Source organism: Lolium rigidum, chromosome 7, assembly GCF_022539505.1.
Source record: "Lolium rigidum isolate FL_2022 chromosome 7, APGP_CSIRO_Lrig_0.1, whole genome shotgun sequence".
In the NCBI taxonomy this organism is placed as follows: Eukaryota; Viridiplantae; Streptophyta; class Magnoliopsida; order Poales; family Poaceae; genus Lolium; species Lolium rigidum.
The window spans coordinates 293,572,761-293,598,973 of NC_061514.1; positions in this window are offsets into that span (position 1 = coordinate 293,572,761).

The window sequence follows — 26,213 nt, forward strand, 5'->3', positions numbered from 1 at the left end:
AAAACAAATTTAAGCCTAACCCGCTTCCTATGCAAAGGAATCTTGTACACATATAAATTCATGAAGATCAAAGTAACAAGCATAGAAAGGCAACACAAGCGCAACTTCAAGATTCTCAACATAAAGAGGGGAAACTTAATATTATTAAGATGCATATAACCATGTTTCCCTCTCTCATAATAACTTTCAGTAGCATCATGAACAAACTCAACAATATAACTATCACATAAAGCATTCTTATTCACATGCATAAAAGTATCATTACTCTCCACATAAGCATAATCAATTTTATTAGTAATAGTGGGAGTAAAACTATCAGAACCATCATTGTAATCATCATAAATTGTAGGCATGGTATAATCATAATAAACTTTATCCTCCATAGTACGTGGCACCAAAACAGCACTATCATTATAATCATCATAAATGGGAGGCAAAGTATCATCAAAGAAAATTTTCTCCTCAAAACTTGGGGGACTAAAAATATCACAACCAGCTTCCCCAAGCTTAAATTCTGTAGGGATTCGTTGCATAGAAAACAAAAAAATTCCTACCGCGAGAACGCAATCCAAGCCAAGATGCAATCTAGAAGACGGGAGCAACGAGGGGATGATCGAGACTCACCCTTGAAGATTTCCAAAGCCTACAAGAGTAGGCTCTTGTTGCTGCGGTAGACGATCACTTGCCGCTTGCAAAAGCGCGTAGAAGATCTTGATCACGGTGCCACAATCGGGCAGCACCTCCGTACTCGGTCACACGTTCGGTGTTGATGAAGACGACGTCCTTCTCCCCGTTCCAGCGGGCAGCGGAAGTATTAGCTCCTCCTTGAATCCGGCAGCACGACGGCGTGGTGGAGGTGGCGATGGAGAATACCGGCGGAGCTTCGCTAAGCGTTGCGGGAGAGGTGGAGGAGAGGGGGCGGCTAGGGTTTGGGAGAGGGGTGGCCGGCCACTATGGGGTGCGGCCAGCTTGAGGGCTTGTGGTGTAGCCGGCCCCTCCCCTTGCTCCTCATTATATAGGTGGAACCCCCAAGTGTTGGAGTACAAGTCTTCGAATAAGACCCCAACCCAAAACCTTCCATGTGTAGGGAAACCTACCCAAGGTGGGACTCCCACCTCAAGTGGGAGTCCCACCCTTCCATGAGGGGGGTGGCCGGCCCCCTTGGTGGAGTCCACCTTGGACTCCACCCCTCTAGGGTTGGCCGGCCATGGGAGGTGGAGTCCCTCCGGGACTCCTCCTTCCTTAGTGATTTCTTCCGGACTTTTCTAGAACCTTCTAGAACCTTCCATAAAATCACCGGATCATTTTCAAACTTATAAAATGACTTCCTATATATGAATCTTATTCTCCGGACCATTCCGGAACTCCTCGTCATGTCCGGGATCCCATCCAAGACTTCGAACAATACGTCGAACTCCATTCCATATTCAAGTTCTACCATTACAACATCAAACCTTAAGTGTGTCACCCTACGGTTCGTGAACTATGTGGACATGGGTGAGAACTCTCTTCGTCCAATAACCAATAGCGGGATCTGGAGATCCATAATGGCTCCCACATATTCAACGATGACTTAGTGATCGAATGAACCATTCACATACAATACCAATTCCCTTTGTCACACGATATTTTACTTGTCCGAGGTTTGATCATCGGTATCACTCTATACCTTGTTCAACCTCGTCTCCTAACAAGTACTCTTTACTCGTACCGTGGTATGTGGTCTCTTATGAACTTATTAATATGCTTGCAAGACATTAGACGACATTCCACCGAGAGGGCCCAGAGTATATCTATCCGTCATCGGGATGGAAAAATCCCATTGTTGATCCATATGCCTCAACTCATACTTTCCGGATACTTAATCCCACCTTTATAACCACCCATTTACGCGAGTGGCGTTTGATGTAATCAAAGTACCTTTCCGGTATAAGTGATTTACATGATCTCATGGTCATAAGGACTAGGTAACTATGTATCGAAAGCTTATAGCAAATAACTTAATGACGTGATCTTATGCTACGCTTAATTGGGTGTGTCCATTACATCATTCATATAATGATATAACCTTGTTATTAATAACATCCAATGTTCATGATTATGAAACTAATCATCCATTAATCAACAAGCTAGTTAAGAGGCATACTAGGGACTCTTTGTTGTTTACATATCACACATGTATCAATGTTTTGGTTAATACAATTATAGCATGGTATATAAAAATTTATCATAAACATAAAGATATATAATAACCACTTTTATTATTGCCTCTTGGGCATATCTCTAACACTCTCCCACTTGCACTAGAGTCAATAATGTAGATTACATTGTAAGGTACTTAACACCCATGGCATTCTGGTGTTGGTCATGCTTTGCCCTAGGGAGAGTTTTAGTCAACGGATTTGCTACATTCAGATCAGTGTGTACTTTGCAAATCTTTACTTCTCCATCTTCGATGTACTCGCGAATCGAGTGATAACGTAGCTTGATATGCTTCAGCCTCTTGTGTGACCTTGGTTCTTGTGCATTGGCGATGGCACCCATGTTGTCACAGTAGATGACTAGTGGGTCCAATGCACTAGGAACCACACCGAGCTCTACAATGAACCTCTTCATCCATACCGCTTCGATGAAGCCTCCGAAGCCACTATGTACTCGATTACGTTGAAGACTTCGCCACCGTGCACTTGCTTCGAGCTCGCCCAGCTTACTGCAGCACCATTCAATATAAACACGTACCCAGACTGTGACTTAGAGTCATCAGGATCAGTGTTCCAACTTGCAACGGTGTAACTTGTTACAACGAGCTCTTGGTCACCTCCATAACAAAGAAACATATCCTTAATTCTTTTCAAGTAATTCAGGATATTCTTGACCGATGTCCAATGTTCCATCCCTGGATCACTTTGATATCTACTAGTCAAACTAACAGCATGTGCTATATCCGGTCTAGTACATAGCATGGCATACATGATAGAGCCTACTGCCGAGGCATAGGGGATCTGACTCATCCTTTCTCTTTCTTACTGCCATAGCTGGACCTTGAGTCTTACTCAAGACCTTGCACGGTAACATAGGTAAGAACCCTTTCTTACTTTCGTCCATTCTAAACTTCTTTAGAATCTTGTCCGAGTATGTACTACGTGATAGCCCTATTAGGCGTCTTGATCTATCTCTATAAATATTGATGCCTAATATATACGATGCTTCACCAAGGTCTTTCATTGAAAAACTATTATTTAAATAACCTTTTACATTGCTTAATAGTTATATATCATTCCCAATCAATAATATGTCATCTACATATAATATCAGGAATGCTACAGAGCTCCCACTCACTTTCTTGTAAATACAGGCCTCTCCATGACACTTGTATAAACCCGAAGTCTTTGATCACCTTATCAAAGCGTCGGTTCCAACTTCTCGATGCTTGCTTCAGTCCATATATTGAACGCTGAAGTTTGCATACTTTGTCGACATTTTTAGGATCGACAAAACCTTTGGGTTGTACCATATACAACTCTTCCTCAATGTCTCCATTAAGGAACGCCGTTTTGACATCCATCCGCCAAATCTCATAATCGAAAAATGCAGCTATTGCTAACGAGAATCCTCACGGATTTTAGCTTCGCTACGGGTGAGAAAGTCTCATCATAGTCAACACCTTGAATTTGTCGAAACCCTTTGCGATAAGTCGAGCTTTATAGACGGTAATATTACCATCGGCATCTGTTTTTCTCTTGAAGATCCATTTATTCTCGACAGACCTTGCGGCTATCGGGTAAGTCTACCAAAGTCCATACTTTATTATCATACATGGATCACATTTCGGATTTCATGGCTTCTTGCCATTTGTTGGAATCCGGGCTCATCATCGCTTCTTCATACGTCGCGAGGTCTTCATCATTGTTGTCCACAATCATGACATTTAGACAAGGATCATACCAATCAGGAGTGGTACGTTCCCTTGTCGATCTGCGAGGTTCAGTAGCTTCCTCGTTCGAAGTTTCATGATCATTATCATTAGCTTCCTCTGTTGCCGGTGTAGGCGGTACAGGAACGACTTCCGGTACTGCGCTACTCTGATCAACGAGTAAAGATTCATCAATCTCATCGAGTTCTACTTTTCTTCTAGTCACTTCTTTAGTAAGAAATTCTTTCTCAAGAAAGGTTCCGTTCTTAGCAACATAGATTTTGCCTTCGGATCTGTGATAGAAAGTGTACCCTATAGTTTCCTTAGGGTATCCTATGAAGACGCATTTCTCCGCTTTGGGTTCTAGCTTGTCCGGTTGTAACTTCTTTACATAGGCTTCGCAACCCCAAACTTTAAGGAACGATAGCTTAGGTTTCTTATCAAACCATAATTCATACGGTGTCGTTTCAACGGATTTTGATGGTGCTCTATTTAAAGTGAATGCGGCTGTCTCTAATGCATAACTCCAAAATTATAAAGGCAAATCAGTAAGAGACATCATAGAACGAACCATATCTAAGAGAGTTCGATTACGACGTTCGGACACACCGTTTCGTTGTGGTGTTCCCGGCGGTGTCAATTGTGAAAGTATTCCGCATTTCTTTAAATGCATGCCAAACTCATAACTCAGATATTCACCTCCGCGATCAGATCGTAGAAATTTAATCTTGTTGTTATGTTGATTTTCTACTTCACTTTGGAATTCCTTAAAATTCTCAAAAGTTTCGGATTTATGTTTCATCAAATAGATATACCCATATCTACTCAGATCATCTGTGAAGGTTAGAACATAACGATAACCACCGCGCGATGCTACACTCATTGGTCCGCACACATCTGTATGTATGATTTCCAATAAGTCAGTAGCTCGCTCCATAATACCGTGAAAATGGAGTCTTAGTCATTTTTCCCATGAGACATGCTTCGCATCTATCAAGTGACTCAAAGTCAAGTGATTCAAGTAATCCATCGGTATGGAGTTTCTTCATGCGTTTCACTCCAATATGACCAAGACGACGAGTGCCACATATAAGTAGAATTATCATTCAATTTAATTCGCTTAGCATCAATGTTATGTATATGTGTATCACTACTATCGAGATCTAACGAGAAATAAGCCATTCTTTTCGGGTGCTCGACCATAAAAGATATTATTCATAAAAATAGAACAACCATTATTCTCGGACTTGAATGAATAACCGTCTTGCATTAAACAAGATCCGGATATAATGTTCATGCTCAACGCGGGTACAAAATAACAATTATTTAGGCTTAAAACTAATCCCGAAGGTAGATGTAGAGGAAGTGTGCCGACAGCGATCACATCGACTTTGGATCCGTTTCCAACGCGCATCATCACTTCATCCTTCAGTAGTCTTCGTTTATTCTTTAGTTCCTATTTCGAGTTACAAATATGAGCAACCGAACCAGTATCAAATACCCAGGTACTAGTACGAGAACCAGTGAGATAAACATCTATAACATGTATATCGGATATACCTTCTTTCTTCTTCTTGACAAGGCCGCTCTTCAGATCAGCCAGATACTTGGATCAATTACGCTTCCAGTGTCCCTTCTCCTTGCAGTAATAGCACTCAGCATCAGGCTTAGGGCCGTCCTTAGGTTTCATAGGAGGCGTGGCAGCTTTGTTGCCACCCTTCTTGAATTTTCCCTTAGACTTGCCCTGTTTCTTGAAACTAGTGGTCTTGTTGACAATCAACACTTGGTGCTCTTTCTTGATCTCAATCTCAGCAGCTTTTAGCATGCCAAAGAGTTCAGGTAACTCTTTGTTCATGTTCTGCATATTGTAGTTCATCACAAAGTTCTTGTAACTAGGTGGCAGTGATTGAAGGACAGGATTAATCCCCAGTCTGTTAGGAATCACTATTCCCAAGTCACTGAGTTTCTTCGCATGCCCAGTCATAACGAGCATGTGCTCACTAACGGAGCTGCCTTCTTCCATCATGCAGCTGAAGAAGTGTTTCGATGCTTCATAGCTTTCCACGGCCGCATGAGTTTCAAATATAGCTTTTAGCTCTTTGACCAACTCATGAGGATCGTGGTGCTCAAAACGTTTTTGAAGATCGGCTTCCAGACTGCACAGGATGGCACACTGAACTTGAGAGTACCGAACTTTTCGAGTCGCGTAAACATTCTTTACTTCATCGGTTTCAGTTTCTGCAGGAGGGTCACCTAGCGGTGCATCAAGCACATATTGCAGGTTTCCACCGGCGAGGAAGATCCTCACATGAAGGAACCAGTCGGTGAAGTTGCTACCGTTGCTCTTAAGCTTTTCTTTCTCTAGGAAGCTGGTTAAAATTGATTGGGGACGCCATATCTACAACATATATTTGCAATAGTTTAGACTAAGTTTATGACAAATTGAGTTCAAATTTTAATTCAGCATAATTAAAAATCTAGGTGAACTCCCACTCAAAACAATATCCCTCGAATTGTCTTAGTGATCACACGAACCAAATCCACCACACCTAAGTCCGATCATCACGAGACAAGGTGTAATTTCAATGGCGAACGATCAAAGTGTTCATCATATCAATCATATGATTCATGCTCTACCTTTCGGTATCACGTGTTCCGAGACCATGTCTGTACATGCTAGGCTCGTCAAGGCCACCTTAGTATCCACATGTGCAAAACTGGCTTGCACTCGTTGTATGCACATGTTGATTCTATCACACCCGATCATCACGAGATGCTTCGAAACGACAAGTCTTGGCAACGGTGCTACTAAGGATGAACACTTTATTATCTTGATATTTTAGTGAGGGATCATCTTATAATGCTACCGTCGTGATCTAAGCAAAATAAGATGCATAAAAGGATTAACATCACATGCAGTTCATATGTGATATGATATGGCCCTTTTGTCTTTGCGCCTTTGATCTTCATCTCCAAAGCACGGACATGATCTCCATCATCAACGGGCATGATCTCCATCATCGTCGGCGTAGCGTCAAGGTCCATGGCGTCGTCTTCATGGTTTTTCACCTCATGTAGCAACTATTACAACTACTTTGAAATACTACTCAACATGAAATTTAAAGACAACCATAAGGCTCGTGCCGGTTTCCACAATACAATAATGATCATCTCATACATATTCATCATCACATTATGGCCATATCACATCACCAAACCCCTGCAAAAACAAGTTAGACGTCTCTAATTTGGTTTGCATATTTTACGTGGTTTAGGGTTTTCGAGAGAGATCTAATCTACCTACGAACATGAACCACAACGGTGATACTAGTGTTGTCAATAGAAGAGTAAATTGAATCTTCACTATAGTAGGAGAGACAGACACCCGCAAAGCCTCTTATGCAATGCAAGTTGCATGTCGAACGAGGAACAAGTCTCATGAACGCGGTCATGTAAAGTTAGTCCGAGCCGCTTCATCCCACTATGCCACAAAGATGCAAAGTACTCAAACTAAAGACAACAAAAGCATCAACGCCCACAAAACTATTGTGTTCTACTCGTGCAACCATCTATGCATAGACACGGCTCTGATACCACTGTAGGGATTCGTTGCATAGAAAACAAAAAATTTCCTACCGCGAGAACGCAATCCAAGCCAAGATGCAATCTAGAAGACGGGAGCAACGAGGGGATGATCGAGACTCACCCTTGAAGATTTCCAAAGCCTACAAGAGTAGGCTCTTGTTGCTGCGGTAGACGATCACTTGCCGCTTGCAAAAGCGCGTAGAAGATCTTGATCACGGTGCCACAATCGGGCAGCACCTCCGTACTCGGTCACACGTTCGGTGTTGATGAAGACGACGTCCTTCTCCCCGTTCCAGCGGGCAGCGGAAGTAGTAGCTCCTCCTTGAATCCGGCAGCATGACGGCGTGGTGGCGGTGGCGATGGAGAACTCCGGCGGAGCTTCGCTAAGCATTGCGGGAGAGGTGGAGGAGAGGGGGCGGCTAGGGTTTGGGAGAGGGGTGGCCGGCCACTATGGGGTGCGGCCAGGTTGAGGGCTTGTGGTGTAGCCGGCCCCCTCCCCTTGCTCCTCATTATATAGGTGGAACCCCCAAGTGTTGGACTACAAGTCTTCGAATAAGACCCCAACCCAAAACCTTCCATGTGTAGGGAAACCTACCCAAGGTGGGACTCCCACCCTTCCATGAGGGGGGTGGCCGGCCCCCTGGGTGGAGTCCACCTTGGACTCCACCCCTCTAGGGTTGGCCGGCCATGGGAGGTAGAGTCCCTTCGGGACTCCTCCTTCCTTAGTGATTTCTTCCGAACTTTTCTAGAACCTTCCATAAAATCACCGGATCATTTTTAAACTTATAAAATGACTTCCTATATATGAATCTTATTCTCCAGACCATTCCGGAACTCCTCGTGATGTCCGGGATCCCATCCGAGACTTTGAACAATACTTCGAACTCCATTCCATATTCAAGTTCTACCATTACAACATCAAACCTTAAGTGTGTCACCCTACGGTTCGTGAACTATGTGGACATGGGTGAGAACTCTCTTCGTCCAATAACCAATAGAGGGATCTGGAGATCCATAATGGCTCCCACATATTCAACGATGACTTAGTGATTGAATGAACCATTCACATACAATACCGATTCCCTTTGTCACGCGATATTTTACTTGTCCGAGGTTTGATCATCGGTATCACTCTATACCTTGTTCAACCTCGTCTCCTGACAAGTACTCTTTACTCGTACCATGGTATGTGGTATCTTATGAACTTATTCATATGCTTGCAAGACATTAGACGACATTCCACCGAGAGGGCCCAGATTATATCTATCCGTCATCGGGATGGACAAATCCCACTGTTGATCCATATGCCTCAACTCATACTTTCCGGATACTTAATCCCACCTTTATAACCACCCATTTACGCAGTGGCATTTGATCTAATCAAAGTACCTTTCCGGTATAAGTGATTTACATGATCTCATGGTCATAAGGACTAGGTAACTATGTATCGAAAGCTTATAGCAAATAACTTAATGACGTGATCTTATGCTACGCTTAATTGGGTGTGTCCATTACATCATTCATATAATGATATAACCTTGTTATTAATAACATCCAATGTTCATGATTATGAAACTAATCATCCATTAATCAACAAGCTAGTTAAGAGGCATACTAGGGACTCTTTGTTGTTTACATATCACACATGTATCAATGTTTCGGTTAATACAATTATAGCATGGTATATAAACATTTATCATAAACATAAAAATATATAATAACCAATTTTATTATTGCCTCTTGGGCATATCTCCAACAAATTCTTCCATAGCGTTAGCAATAATAGTGTTCGAAGAGTTCATGCTAATAACATTGCTACAACTATTTTGCAAACAAAGTTCCATGGGTTTTTTAATTCTCTCTTCAAACACATCATGTCCTAATTCAATATAAAGTTCATAAAGATCTCTATTTTTTTGTTTTCCATTAAGCCTAACTAGTGAAAATAAAAACAAGAAACAAAAAAGATATAATTGCAGGATCTAAAGGAAATAACTTCGAGCACTCACACACCGACAACAGTGCTAGGAAATAGCTTAGTAGTCGGAGGATGTGAATACCTTTTACCTTACCTCCCCGGCAACGGCGCCGAGAAAATAGCTTGATGTCTACGCACGCTTCTATTCCTGTAGACAGTGTTGGGCCTCCAAGAGCAGAGGTTTGTAGAACAGCAGCAAGTTTCCCTTAAGTGAATCACCAAAGGTTTATCGAACTCAGGGAGGTAGAGGTCAAAAATATCCCTCTCAAGCAACCCTGCAATTAAGATACAAGAAGTCTCTTGTGTCCCCAACACACCTAATACACTTGTAAGATGTATAGGTGCACTAGTTCGGCGAAGAGATAGTGAAATACAAGTAATATGGATGATTGTAAGTAGTACTTGCAATCTGAAATAAAGATGGCAGCAAGCGAACATGTAGCAGAACTTGTTGGAAATGGTATTTCAATGCTTAGAAACAAGGCCTAGGGATCATACTTTCACTAGTGGACACTCTCAACAATGTTACCATAAAGGAATATAAATATAAGCACTTCACTATGCTATTCTGAATTACTCTCTGGCAGGATAACGAACACTAATTCACCGTGTAGGGCTGCAAAAGCAAACCTTAAAGATGTATTACCAAGTACTAGTAAACACCCCATGCTATCACTGTGAGCATTCATAGGAGGTACTAACACACCACAATTTTATAGAGACATCCAACTCAAATCATAACCCAGTGAACAAGTATTCTGTGAAATATAGCCTAAGAGACCCACACGGTGCACACACTGTCACCTTTACACACGTGGGATAAGGAGTCTCCGGAGATCACATAAGTAAAATCCACTTGAATAGCATAACGACATCTAGATTACAAAGCTCATCATATGGATCTCAATCATGTAAGGCAGCTCATGAGATCATTGTATTGAAGTACATGGGAGAGAGAGATGAACCACATAGCTACCGGTAGAGCCCTCAGCCTCGGGGGAGAACTACTCCCTCCTCATCATGGGAGACAGCAACGGCGATGAAGATGGCGGTGGTGTCGATGGAGATGGCTTCCGGGGGCACTTCCCCGTCCCGGCGGCGTGCCGGAACAGAGATTCTATCCCCCAAAACTTGTCTTCGCGATGGCGGCGGCTACAGAACTCTTCGTGGAATATGGCTGGATGATTTAGGGTTTTCGCGACGGGGAGAATATATAGGCGAAGGGGCGATGTCGGTGGAGCCAGGGGTGGCCTCCCCATAGGCTGGCGCGCCTGGGGGCCTGGCCGCGCCGCCCTGTGGTGTGGGCCCCCTGCTGGCCGCCTCCGACTCTCCTTCGATGTTCTGGAACCCTCCGTGGAAAATAGAAAGTTTGGCTTTTGTTTCGTCCAATTCCGAGAATATTTCCTGTGTAAGATTTCTGAAACCAAAAACAGCAGAAAACAGGAACTGGCGCTTCGCCATCTTGTTAATAGGTTAGTCCCGGAAAATGCATAAAATCATTATAAAGTGTGAGCAAAACATGTAAGTATTGTCATAAAACTAGCATGGAACATCAGAAATTATAGATACGTTGGAGACGTATCACGCTTCACGTGTCCGCATGTGCTGGAGTGCGGTTTTGCATATTTCAGCAAAGCTCCTGCTAGCCGTGCATGTATATTTAGATCGCTCAACGTATCTTTTGACTATACTGTCGCGCGTACTCATTGCTCAGGTCCGTACGTGCAATATTACTTTTAATTGAAAAAAGGCAGTGTATATAAAAATTCACCGAAAAAACTAAAGAATACACTGCATCGTGCATTGGGACCGAAGGCAGTGTAACACACCAGTGCATAGGTGGTGCACTGCTAGACACTGTATCATGCACTGCGACCGAAGGTAGTTCAATACGGTTCAAAAAGTTGCTAGGACACCACGTCATCACTGCGACCGATGGTAATGCAACGGTACAAAAAAGACAGTACACTGCCAGGATAACGTCCTATGCGCTCCAACTTAAGGCAGTGCGATAGGTGCAAACACGAAGTGCACAGGTGGTGTATCGCATGCATTGCTATCTAAGGCAGTTCAACACAATACAAAAAGGCAGTGCAGAGCGGTGCAATACGGTAGTGCACAGTGCACTTCGACCTAAGGTAGTTCAATGCAGGAAAAAAAAGCCGTGCATAGGGTGGTGCACAACTAGGACATTGCACCGTGCAAAAATGTAGTTCACGAGGCAGTGCACTTCGACCTAATGCAGTTCAACATAGTAAAAACATGCAGGGCAATGCATTTCGACTAAGGCAGTTCAGCATAGTAAGTAAAAAGGCAGTGCATAGGACGGTGCACTACCAGGACACCACGTTGTGCAAACCGACCAAAGGCAGTGCAAGCTAGGCACGAGAAGCAATGCAAAGAATTTTTTGTCATAACCTATGAACATATGCATAATGTTGATGGTTGGCCGCCACATCCTTGCGCCAGATGAAAAGCGGGGCGTGTGTCCATGTGTGTGCGCTCATACTAGTCAAAACGCTCTCTTCAGTGTCTTTGCGTTGACTTGTATGGGACGTACAATGATGGGGTTAATTCGTCGATGGGAGAGGGAACTATTTATTAGGCAAGGGAATCGGCCGAAATAGGTGCTCAAGAGTCGGTACGGGTGGGGTCAAAGAATGAGGGGCAGGGGAGGGGAGCGCCGCGTCGGTCAGGGTGGGTCAGGACCGGTTAAGGCATCATCGTGGATAGTTGACAATTTTTATTCTTTTTATATTTTGTTCAATTCCTGTGATTGTGGAGATTCTTGATTGTTAGTACATAATTTACCTCCATAATAGTTGATTATGAAAGATTTTTACTTGGAGGGCATTGTCCAATCGGATGGTTAATTATTATTCTTCCCGATATAGCGGCCCTTCTTGATTGTGGCAATCTCATGATTAATACTTTCCGTTTACTTCCTTACCTAGCATGATGGTTTTAATGCTCCTAACGGTGATTTTGGAAAGTGATCGGCGCCTAGGAGGTATTGAGGAGGGAATATTGCACAAATGGCTAGGTATTATTATGTGGGGATGTTTAGTAGGATTATACAGTCTAGATGCTTTAGATGTTTGATGTTAAACAATTTTTACGATGATATGTTGACTCAATCAAACACACTAAACAAATATTAAGATATTTATTAGGCCACATGGTCTAGAGCTTCCTACCAAATATATATACAATACATAGTTTACCAAGTTGTCAAAATTAATTCATGAAAAAATTATGCTACGAAATGTAGTTTAAGTTTAGCACAATGCAATTGTATTTTTTCAAAGATATACATTAAATCTTTATAAAAAGGAGCACTAGCAGTAAACAACTTCATCATGGGTTAAATATGCTAAAAAGTAATATTACATTGTACTCGTTAAGAGTGTAGCAAGTTAGCAAAAAATTATAAAAAGCATAGAAGTTTAATGTAAATAATACTTATTTATATATGGATTGGTGTTCAACTCTAGCTAGATAGCGTTAAGGTGTTCTTGGAGAAGTAACGCTGATAAATCAACAAATAAAACAACAACATATCATACTTGTTAGATACAGTTTGCCGCCTATTTCAATTCTAAAAATGAATGAATGAACGAATGCATGATACTCTACATTAAAGGTTTAGGGTTTGTTTGGTAGACCGGCTGATCTCAAATATTCTCATCCTAACCTAGCTCAACCCACTATTTTCGGTTTGTTAGCTCGGTTTGGATCAACTCGGTAGTGCCCACCTCGTACTAAAAATTCCTCTCAGCCAGGTTGAGTTGTGAAGCTGAAATCGAGCTTCACAACACGCCTAGGCCGAACTCATTCTGCAAACCACTGTAGCAGATCCCCGCGCCCCCTATACCCCTTGTCCCACTTTTATCTCTCCTCATTCTCCCCGTTCCACCTCTCCTCTTGCTCCCGCACTCCACCTACTCTCCTCTTCTCCCGCCGACCAAGCTAGAGCAAGGGGTGCCGGCCAAGAGCTCGCTCTGACATCCTCCGGCCCGTTAAAGTCGAAGAGAAGGCTCCCAGGCCGGTGCTCCTCCCGCTCCGACCCTTCTCCCGCCCTCCCCATCTCCCACGCAAGCTCGAGCCGACAGGAACCTACGCTGGCGCCCTCCGGCCCACCACCGTTGGCGAGAAGGCTCCCAGCACGGCGCCGCGTCGCTCAACCGCCACCGCTGCCGCCCGACAGCCCGACACCACTAGCGGAGAAGGCTCCCAGGATGGTCCTCCTCCCGCCCTACACATCTCCCGCACGACCAAGCAGAGGCAGGAGCTCGTGCCAGCGCCATCCAGACCACCACTGCCCGCGAGAAGGCTCCCAGCACGCCGCCACATCGCTCAACCACCACCGCCACCACCGCCGCCCCACAGCCGGCCACCACCGATGAGAAGACTTCCAACACAGTGTGGTGCATATGAGGACCCCATTGCTTCTTTATTGTTTTGTTTAGGGGTCTTTGTGTAAAAGTTTGGGCCTCTCTGTTATTCATAGTTCTTGGGCCAATCTCTACCCATATGGGGCTACCAAACAAAGTATCAGTTTAGCTTATTCCAACACATAAAGGCTAACAAATACACCAAAAAATCTGAAGCCAACTTGTATAAGGTTACCAAACACACCCTTAGAGTTTAACTAAACCACAAAGATTTGGGTCATGTTCACCTAGGGGTTCTCTCCAATGGGGTGTTGCCGTGTTTTCCTTTTAACTCTAGACGTGTGTTCGGTTATTGTAGATCGTTTCACGATGACTTTTGTTTCCCTTCTCTTGTGTGGTAGTCCCATGGTAATCGGCGTCTACCCAGAAGTTCTCTTTCACGTGATTTCTAATTCTCTCTTGACCTCGATCTCGCTAAAAACAAGGTCATGTCTATCACCGCCTAATACGCACCTGACGGCTTGTGAGCATCACAGCTTACACAAAGAACAAAAGCGACGAATTGTCATGTTACCTCATCAAAACTTAACTGCAGACCCACCATCCACCGGCTTGAGCTTGTACTCCATCTCGAAGGGAAAAACAAGGCAGATCCAGGCGAAAGTGCGCCCCATTTTCCACAAAACGGTTCATCTCCCACACCTCTCCGGCAGCTTCCGGCGATCCCACGTCGGCGGCAAGAGATAGGGGGTGCTTCCACTATACACGGCGTCGCAGTCACTCGTTGTCGGAGGGACTTACATAGTACATCTTAACCCGGTTGCGTCTTCCCCTCACGAGTGACGCTCTTCCTTCTGTGACGATACCATTTGGAGATTTATTACGAAAAATATAACGGCAGAAAAATGGGTGCCCACGAAAAGTATTGTTTCTTTTTTGCAGAGTACAAGCACAAAAACTCATAAATATGTACATGCACCCATTCTATGAAAAACGTAAGAAGACGTGGTCTCGTTGGTCAAAGATGTTGAGTATTCTCATAAGAGGCGCATGTTCTAACGATTTTAAAAAAAATATCGTGTCTTGTATTTCCACGGAGAATACTGTTCATACTCCACCGTTTGGTTTCTTGGAAAAAAAACAGTTTTCTATTACGTACTGTTTTTTTTATTACGGTATTGACGCAACCCGTGCCTGCCGGAATACGGCAGAGCCGCCCAAGAGAACTTGACTGGAGCTGGGGTGTGGCGGGGTTTCAGTCGATCAGATCGAGGGAATAGAACGGAGGTGTATTGTGGCGGAGCGATGGACGGGCAATAGATGGGAACGAGGGGTGATGATCGATTGCAGACTAAATCAAAGAAAAAAACCTGGCCCACTTAACGGTTTTGGGCCCAGGTAGGAAGGTTGCTCGCGGGACTGCTCTCTAGGCCGCATTTTCACGATATTGTCGAGTTTAACACCTGGAAAAGAACACTGCCATGCATACACTTTTCGTGCATATAGGAGTAATAAATATACTGACATTTCTTGGCAAAAAATATTTGATATGCATGATTCATCGCATGCCCATGAATTAGTCTAGCTCCGCCCATGTGAACTTGTGTAATCTTCAGATCAAACTTTTCATCAGGCTGGCCTACGTAGAGGATGCAATCTAAGCTATGCATCTCAACCAAGTGTAAATGAAGGTCAATTTCAGAATTCATTTTGTTCATCCAGTCTATAGCGTGTAGTCACTTCGTGGCTGATAATCAATTGATGGGTTGTTACAAGTTTATATAAGCATACCAACCGACTAGGGCTAACCGTAATAGTTTAACATCCCCGCGGTATAAGCGGGAGGTTTTTACAACGTTGAGATTGAAAACGAATATCAAAAAATGGTATACTAGCAAGTCCCTTGGTGAATATGTCAACAAATTGAGCCCTAGTCCTACATGAAGTACTCGAACTTGTCCGAGAGCCACCATTTTGCAAACAAAATGAATATCAATTTCAATATGCTTTGGTTCAGCGATGATGCACTGAATTGCTAGACACGTGGACAGCCAAAATGTTATCACAATAAACAATGTTGGCCTACTGAAGAGATCGATGCAACTCTGACAATAACTGATCTAACCCAACAGTTTCAGCAATAGCATGTGCCACAATGCGGTACGAGATGAGCGTTAGACTGTAACATGTCTTTTCGAGGACCATGAAATCAAATTGTTACCCCAAAATACAAAATACAGATGTGGACCGACTAGTGTCCGGGCCACTGGCTCAGTCTGCATCAGAGTCCGCTATTAACGAAGTAGGAGAAGAAGAATTTATATGAAGACCGTGATCTAGAGTGCCTTTCAGACAACAAAGAGTACATTTGAGATGATTATAGCGGGTAAGATGAGGATCATGCATGTATAAACAAGTTTGTTGGACAACATAAGAAATTTCAGGATGAGTAATATAATGGCGAGATATTAGCGGGCACCTGTTAGACTGTGATAAAGAGTAGCATCATATAAAAATTTACCATTAGAAGAATGTTTAGAGTTAGTATCAACATGAGTGCGAGAAGGTTGACAGTCGAGCATACCATTCCGAGACAAGACCTTGAGAATTTTTTCGCGTTGGGATATGAATATCCCATTGGAATCATGAAGAACAACAATAACCAATTTTTTTGATGAAGTAAAGCAAGATCAGACCTAGAAAATAGAGTACATAGTGAAGAGATGATATAATCAGGAATTTTTTGGGAACAGGAAGTGAGAACAATGTCATGAATGTAAAGAAGTGATCACACAACACTATAATCTTTTTGGTATACCAAAAGAGAAGTATGAGAAAGAGGATGAATGAAGAAAAACGTGGAACCAGGCTTGTGGCACTTGTTTTAAACCATAGAGAGACCTTTGAAGAAGAAAGAAGTGATTATGAGAAAAAGGATCCTCAAAGCCTAAGGGTTGCAGAAAATGAACAATTTCTTAGAGAGAACCATGAAGAAATGCATTTTTGACATCAAGTTGATGAATATGCTAAGTGAGAGAGATATCAATGCCAAGAACAATGCAAATGGTGCTAGGCTTAACAATGGAAGTGAATTTTTCATTGTAATCAATACCGTGTTGCTAAGAATAGCTGCAATACACCCGACAAGCTTTATAATGAGAGGGACTATCATCGGAGTGAAATTTTGACAGAAAATACATTTGCTAGAGACAACATCAGCACTAGGACGACAAGAGACAAGCTTCCATGTATTAATTTTGAGTAGAGCATTGAATTTGTCTTTCATGGCAACGATCCAATTAAGATCAAGCAAAGCAGTTTTGTAGGCTTTTGGAAGAGGAGATTGGATTGGTATGTAGGTTTAAGGCATTGAGTATGTAGACGAAAGTCAGATTTAGCACGAATACGATCGTTTTGTCACGCAGAGGTAGGTATGACATGAGTTGGGAGGGGTGGTGTAGGATTAGAAGTTGTGATGCCCAACGCAGCGGACGGAGCGGATGCGGTAGAAGTTTGGAACAAGTGGATTGTCATGGCACAATTTTGGCTCGTTTTGGCTGCCGCAATAGGATTTGGACGAGGTTGTGTTGTCGCGACAGAACATGGGCTAGGAGGCTCTGCCGTGGCAGTAATGTTTATCAGTGCGACAAGTGCAAGCAAGGGAGAATGGCACTTCGAGAAGGGGGCTTGGGTGGTGTTTATAATGGTGGTGTATGTAGAGGATCGGGTGGCAAAAGAGAATATGTGTTCGACAAACGTAACATGTCGAGAGACGTGTACATGACCATAGACTAGATCAAGGCAACGATAACCCTCGTGCAGAAATATGATTATTGGAGGCAATAAATTAATACCTTCCAAATTCGTTACACATAATCTATTATTGTGGTGTTTGGCACAATATATCTGAGAGAGCCAACCACCGAAGCATTGCCCACCTCTTGTCCATCAACGAAAAGAGAGGGTTGATACGTCTCCAACGTATCGATAATTTCTTATGTTCCATGCTACTTTATTGATGATACTCACATGTTTTATACATACTTTATGTCATATTTATGCATTTTCCGGCACTAACCTATTAACGAGATGCCGAAGAGCCAGTTGTTATTTTCTGCTGTTTTTGGTTTCAGAAATCCTAGTAAGGAAATATTCTCAGAATTGGACGAAATCAACGCCCAGGATCTTATTTTTCCACGAAGCTTCCAGAACACCGGGGGAGATACGAAGTGGGGCGATGAGGCGGCCACACAACAGGGCGGCATGGCCCACCTCCTGGCCGCGCGGCCCTGGCGTGTGGGGCCCTCGTGGCGCCCCCTGACCTACCCTTCCGCCTACTTAAGCCTTCGTCGATAATAGTTCCAGTACCGAGAGCCACGATATGGAAAACCTTCCAGAGACGCCGCCGCCGCCAATCCCATCTCGGGGGATTCAGGAGATCGCCTCCGGCACCCTGCCGGAGAGGGGAATCATCTCCCGGAGGACTCTTCACCGCCATGGTCGCCTCCGGAGTGATGTGTGAGTAGTTCACCCCTGGACTATGGGTCCATAGCAGTAGCTAGATGGTTGTCTTCTCCTAATTGTGCTATCATTGTTGGATCTTGTGAGCTGCCTAACATGATCAAGATCATCTATTTGTAATGCTACATGTTGCGTTTGTTGGGATCCGATGAATAGTGAATGCTATGTTATGTTGATTATCAATCTATTATCTATGTGTTGTTTATGATCTTGCATGCTCTCCGTTATTAGTAGAGGCTCCGGCCAAGTCGTTACTTGTAACTCCAAGAGGGAGTATTTATGCTCGATAGTGGGTTCATGCCTCCATTAAATCCGGGACGAGTGACGAGAAAGTTCTAAGGTTGTGGATGTGCTCGTTGCCACGGGGATAAAACATCAATGCTATGTCTAAGGATGTATTTGTTGATTACATTACGCACCATACTTAATGCAATTGTCTCGTTGTTTGCAACTTAATACTTGGAGGGGTTCGGATGATAACCTGAAGGTGGAATTTTTAGGCATAGATGCATGCTGGATAGCGGTCTATGTACTTTGTCGTAATGCCCAATTGAATCTCACACTACTCATCATAACATGTATGTGCATGGTCATGCCCTCTTTATTTGTCGATTGCCCAAGTGTAATTTGTTCACCCAACATGCTATTTCTTATGGGAGAGACACCACTAGTGAACTGTGGACCCCGGTCCATTCTTTTACATCGAATACAATCTACTGCAATACTCGTTCTACAGTTTTCTGCAAACATCATCATCCACACTATACATCTAATCCTTTGTTACAGCAAGCCGGTGAGATTGACAACCTCACTGTTAAGTTGGGGCAAAGTATTCTGGTTGTGTTGTGCATGTTCCACGTTGGCGCCGGAATCCCTGGTGTTGCGCCGCACTACACTCCGCCACCAACAACCTTCAACGTGCTTCTTGACTCCTACTGGTTCGATAAACCTTGGTTTCTTACTGAGGGAAACTTGCTGCTGTACGCATCACACCTTCCACTTGGGGTTCCCAACGGGCGTGTGCTTTACGCGTCAACAAGCTAAATTTCTGGCGCCGTTGCCGGGGACGTGAAGGAAAATTACACCACAGAGATTTCTAACTCCCACGTCAACTGCACGCCAGCAAATAAATTTCTGGCGCCGTTGCCGGGGAGATCAAGACACGCTGCAAGGGAAGTCTCCACTTCCAATCTCTTTACTTTGTTTTTTGACTTGCTTTATTTTATTTACTACTTTGTTTGCTGCACTAAAACAAAACACAAAAGAAATAGTTGCTAGCTTTACTTTATTTACTATCTTGTTTGCGTTCTCCATATTAAAAACACAAAAAAATTAGTTACTTGCATTTACTTTATTTGCTTTTTGTTTATTTCATCATGTTTCCTCCTAAGTTTATTCTTAAAGATGTACCGGTAGGCCGAGGGTATATCCTTGGGAAAGATAATATAGAAGATTTTTTCACTCACATTAGTACGGTTGAAGATTTTGAAGATAGACACTTGGTAGAACTTGCTCCTACCTATGAAATTGCTGTTGCTTCTTTAGTACACGCGTTAGAAGCTAGATTTGTTAATCTCAATCCCGTGATTCAACATATGTTTCTTACACTCAGTGATATGGAAGAAGGAGAAAAGAAAGATTTTGTATTAGAAACCCTTCTTAAAGAATTTGGAGGTATAGCAAGAGAAGCTAGAAAAGTTTTTACTAAATATAATATGCTTGGCTCTTATACCAACTTCGCTAGTATCCTTGAAAAGATGAAAAAAGATAGACAAAAGTACACTAATCAAGTTAATTATGAGGGGGATATTAAAACATCAATACCTTGCAAGCTCTTAGGGATGTGCGAGGCACTAGAAAATAAATATTCTTGGCTTGTTCCCGAAAATTTGTTTGATGAGAGTAGCAAGCCCAAGACTAATGAAAAGGGAGACTCTGAAACTTACATAGATAAGATACAATGCATAGTTGAGAAAACTCCAAACCCCGCTATTGATGCATCATCTCTTGATAATACTTGATACACACTTTCTGCGCCTAGCTGAAAGGCGTTAAAGAAAAGCGCTTATGGGAGACAACCCATGATTTTACTATAGCACTTTTGTTTTATATTTGAGTCTTGGAAGTTGTTACTACTGTAGCAACCTCTCCTTATCTTTATTTTATTGCATTGTTGTACCAAGTAAAGTCTTTGATAGTAAGGTTCATACTAGATTTGGATTACTGCACAGAAACAGATTTCTTGCTGTCACGAATTTGGGTTGAATTCTCTGTAGGTAACTCAGAAAATTCTGCCAATTTACGTGCGTGATCCTCAGATATGTACGCAACTTTCATTCAATTTGAGCATTTTCATCTGAGCAAGTCTGGTGCACTTAAAAAATTCGTCTTTATGGACTGTTCTGTTTCGACATATTCTGCCTTTTATTTCGCATTGCCTGTTTTGCTATGTTTGATGGATTTCTTTATTCCATTAACTTTCAGTAGCTTTGTGCAATGTCCAGAAGTGTTAAGAATGATTATTTCACCTCTGAACATGTGAATTTTGATTATGCACTAACCCTCTAATGAGTTGTTTTGAGTTTGGTGTGGAGGAAGTTTTCAAGGATCAAGAGAGGAGGATGATACAATATGATCAAGGAGAGTGAAAGCTCTAAGCTTGGGGATGCCCCCGGTGGTTCATCCCTGCACATTTCAAGAAGACTCAAGCATCTAAGCTTGGGGATGCCCAAGGCATCCCCTTCTTCATCGACAACATTATCAGGTTCCTCTAGTGAAACTATATTTTTATTCCATCACATCTTATGTGCTTTACTTGGAGCGTCTGTATGTTTTTGTTTTGTTTTGTTTGAATAAAGATGGATGCTAGCATTCATTGTGTGGGAGAGAGACACGCTCCGCTGTTGCATATGGACAAATATGTCCTTAGGCTTTACTCATAATGTTCATGGTGAAGGTTAAAACTGCTTCGTTAATTGTTATATGGTTGGAAATGGGAAATGCTACATGTGGTAATTGGTAGAATGTCTTGAATAATTTGATACTTGGCAATTGTTGTGCTCATGTTTAAACTCTTGCATCATATACTTTCCGCCTATTAATGAAGAAATACATAGAGCTTGCTAAAATTTGGTTTGCATGATTGGTCTCTCTAAGGTCTAGATATTTTCTAGTAAGGGTCGAACAACAAGGAAGACGGTGTAGATTCTTATAATGCTTGCAATATGTTTTTTATGTGAGTTTTGTTGTACCGGTTCATACTTGTGTTTGTTTCAAATAACCTTGCTAGCCTAAGCCTTGTATTGAGAGGGAATACTTCTCGTGCATCCAAATCCTTGAGCCAAACACTATGCCACTTGTGTCCACCATACCTACCTACTACATGGTATTTCTCCGCCATTCCAAAGTAAATTGATTGAGTGCTACCTTTAAATTTCTATTCTTTGTCTTTGCAATATATAGCTCATGGGACAAATAGCCTAAAAAACTATTGTGGTATTGAATATGTACTTATGTATCTTATTTCTTATTACGTTGCTTGTTGTGCGATAACCATGTTCCTGGGGACGCCATCAACTACCCTTTGTTGAATATCATGTGAGTTGCTATGCATGTTCGTCTTGTCTGAAGTAAGGGTGATTTATCATGAGTTGAATGGTTTGAGCATGCATATTGTTAGAGAAGAACATTGGGCCGCTAACTAAAGCCATGATCCATGGTGGAAGTTTTAGTTTTGGACAACAATCCTCAATCTCTTATGAGAATATTATTTGTTGTTGAATGCTTATGCATTAAAAGAGGAGTCCATTATCTGTTGTCTATGTTGTCCCGGTATGGATGTCTAAGTTGAGAATAATCAAAAGCGAGAAATCCAATGCGAGCTTTCTCCTTAGACCTTTGTACAGGCGGCATAGAGGTACCCCTTTGTGATACTTGGTTAAAACATATGTATTGCGTTGATAATCCATGTTAATCCGAGCTAATTAGGACAAGGTGCGGGCACTATTGGTAATCTATGCATGAGGCTTGCAACTTGTAGGATATAATTTACATAATACATATGCTTTATTACTACCGTTGACAAAATTGTTTCTTGTTTTCAAAATAAAAGCTCTAGCACAAATATAGCAATCGATGCTTCCCTCTGCGAAGGGCCTTTCTTCTACTTTTATGTTGAGTTGGTTCACCTACTTCTTCCATCTCAAGAAGCAAACACTTGTGTTAATTGTGCATTGATTCCTACATACTTGCATATTGCACTTATTATATTACTTTATGTTGACAATATCCATGAGATATACATGTTACAAGTTGAAAGCAACCGCTGAAACTTAATCTTCCTTTGTGTTGCTTCAATGCCTTTATTTTGAATTTATTGCTTTATGAGTTAACTCTTATGCAAGACTTATTGATGCTTGTCTTGAAAGTACTATTCATGAAAAGTCTTTGCTATATGATTCAATTGTTTACTCATTGTCTTTACCATTGCTTCGAATCGCTGCATTCATTACATGTGCTTACAATAGTATTGATCAAGATTATGATGGCATGTCACTTCAGAAATTATCTTTGTTATCGTTTACCTACACGGGACGAGTAGGAACTAAGCTTGGGGATGCTGATACGTCTCCAACGTATCGATAATTTCTTATGTTCCATGCTACTTTATTGATGATACTCACATGTTTTATACATACTTTATGTCATATTTATGCATTTTCCGGCACTAACCTATTAACGAAATGCCGAAGAGCCAGTTGTTGTTTTCTGCTGCTTTTGGTTTCAGAAATCCTAGTAAGGAAATATTCTCGGAATTGGACGAAATCAACGCCCAGGATCTTATTTTTCCACGAAGCTTCCAGAACACCGGGGGAGATACGAAGTGGGGCGACGAGGCAGCCACACGACAGGGCGGTGCGGCCCACCTCCTGGCCGCGCGGCCCTGTCGTGTGGGGCCCTCGTGGCGCCCCCTGACCTACCCTTCCGCCTACTTAAGCCTTCGTCGATAATAGTTCCAGTACCGAGAGCCACGATACGGAAAACCTTTCAGAGATGCCGTCGCCAATCCCATCTCCGGGGATTCAGGAGATCGCCTCCGGCACCCTGCCGGAGAGGGGAATCATCTCCCGGAGGACTCTTCACCGCCATGGTCGCCTCCGGAGTGATGTGTGAGTAGTTCACCCCTGGACTATGGGTCCATAGCAGTAGCTAGATGGTTGTCTTCTCCTAATTGTGCTATCATTATTGGATCTTGTGAGCTACCTAACATGATCAAGATCATCTATTTGTAATGCTACATGTTGCGTTTGTTGGGAGCCGATGAATAGTGAATGCTATGTTATGTTGATTATCAATCTATTATCTATGTGTTTTTTATGATCTTGCATGCTCTCCGTTATTAGTAGAGGATCTGGCCAAGTCGTTACTTGTAACTCCAAGAGGGAGTATTTATGCTCGATAGTGGGTTCATGCCTCCATTAAATGCGGGACGATGACGAGAAAGTTCTAAGGTTGTGGATGTGCTCGTTGCCACTAGGGATAAAACATCAATGCTATGTCTAAGGATGTATTTGTTGATTACATTACGCACCATACTTAATGCAATTGTCCGTTGTTTGCAACTTAATACTGGAGGGGGTTCGGATGATAACCTGAAGGTGGACTTTTTAGGCATAGATGCATGCTGGATAGCGGTCTATGTACTTTTTCGTAATGCCCAATTGAATCTCACACTACTCATCATAACATGTATGTGCATGGTCATGCCCTCTTTATTTGTCAATTGCCCAACTGTAATTTGTTCACCCAACATGCTATTTCTTATGGGAGAGACACCACTAGTGAACTGTGGACCCCGGTCCATTCTTTTACATCGAATATAATCTACTGCAATACTCGTTCTACTATTTTCTGCAAACATCATCATCCACACTATACATCTAATCCTTTGTTACAGCAAGCCGGTGAGATTGACAACCTCACTGTTAAGTTGGGGCAAAGTATTCTGGTTGTGTTGTGCAGGTTCCACGTTGGCGCCGGAATCCCTGGTGTTGCGCCGCACTAAACTCCGCCACCAACAACCTTCAACGTGCTTCTTGACTCCTACTGGTTCGATAAACCTTGGTTTCTTACTGAGGGAAACTTGCTGCCGTACGCATCACACCTTCCACTTGGGGTTCCCAACGGGCGTGTGCTTTACGCGTCAACAAGCTAAATTTCTGGCGCCGTTGCCGGGGACGTGAAGGAAAATTACACCACAGAGATTTCTAACTCCCACGTCAACTGCACGCCAGCAGGGGTTTGAAGGGATGTTAGACATCATAGATTGCATGCATTGGTAGTTGAAAAACTATCATTTTGGTTAGCAAGGGAAGTTAAGGGCATGCGAAAGGGTGCATGGTAATATTACATGCCACCGTGTCCCATGATCTATGGATTTGTCACTCCTTCTTTGGGATGGAAGGATATAACAATATGATATCAACGTCTTGCAACGCTCGCTGGTGTTTGCTAGGCTTACAGAAGGCAATTCTCCTCAGGTTGCCTATGATATCAAAGGTTATTCTTATGACAAGTATTATTATCTAGCTGATGGCATCTACCCATCCCGGTCCACCTTTGTGAACAAAATCAGTAACCTTGAAGATGAAAAATGCAAGAGGTTCGCGAAAGAGCAAGAGGATGCTCGAAAGGATGTAGAGCAGGCATTTAGCGTACTACAATCACGCTAGAAAATTGTTCGGCACCTTGCTAGAACTTGGAGTGCCGAGAGAATGTGGGAGGTGATGACAACATGTGTCATCATGCAAAATATGATCGTTCAGGAAGAGCGAGATGACAACATCTATTGCGGTGACCAGGAACTTGAGGGTGAGTTGGTTGAGCCAAAGCCTTGTGCATCATCTTGGGAATACTTCTTGCATATGCATAATCCTATCACGCACACCTCACAACTACAACCCACAACTATGCGTACTAGCCTGGCAGGCCGGACCGCCACCCACAATTTATCTATGGGCCAACTCAAACAGACCAAAACGAACTGTTTGGGTTGCAGTTTTGGGTCGCCCTGTTGAAGATTCCCTAAGTCCTCTGATTTCCTCATCTTGCTCACTTCTTTGGAGATATGGAATGGGAGGAATCGTCATGGTCTTCTACAACAAACACGCTAGCCTAGGAGGTGCACCTTTGGCATTTGGGTCCTCACGGGATGCCAAATACTTGAGAAAAAACTAACTGGGGGAGTAGGACTGGCTGTAATTTTGTTTTTACCTGTTTATTGATAAAGTTGTTCTCTTAGTAATAGTTTGGGGTAATATTTTGTCTTCGTTTCAAAAAATTCGAATCTTACCACAAGTTAGATTTTGCGGAAAACTAGGGCATGTTTGATCGCTCTCGCGTTTTCGCTGGATATGTGGAACTTAGCTCTGTAGAAGTTGAAGGAGGTAATGCAACCTCACAATCACGTTATGCAAATAGATTAGTTGCAAACAAGGCATTTTAAGCATCCTAGCAAAAGTCCATGCCCCGTTGTTTGGTTCGGTCTTTTTTTCGTTTCGCGTTTTTGGCCCGCGTTTGGTTACGAGTAGTTTCCCGCATATGGTTACCACGTCCGCTTCGTGGTGACCTTACCAAAAGGATTAACACTGCACATAAGGTGTTCCACAAAATAGCATTTCAGGCAGAGCAACATAAACATAGTCCTAGCAGTGGATTAGATTGTTGCACCCGAGTCCACGAATAACTGATCGTGATGCAACGTAAGTTCATTCACCGAGGGGTTAGTACATACCTCCTCATCATACATAGCTACCACCCAAAA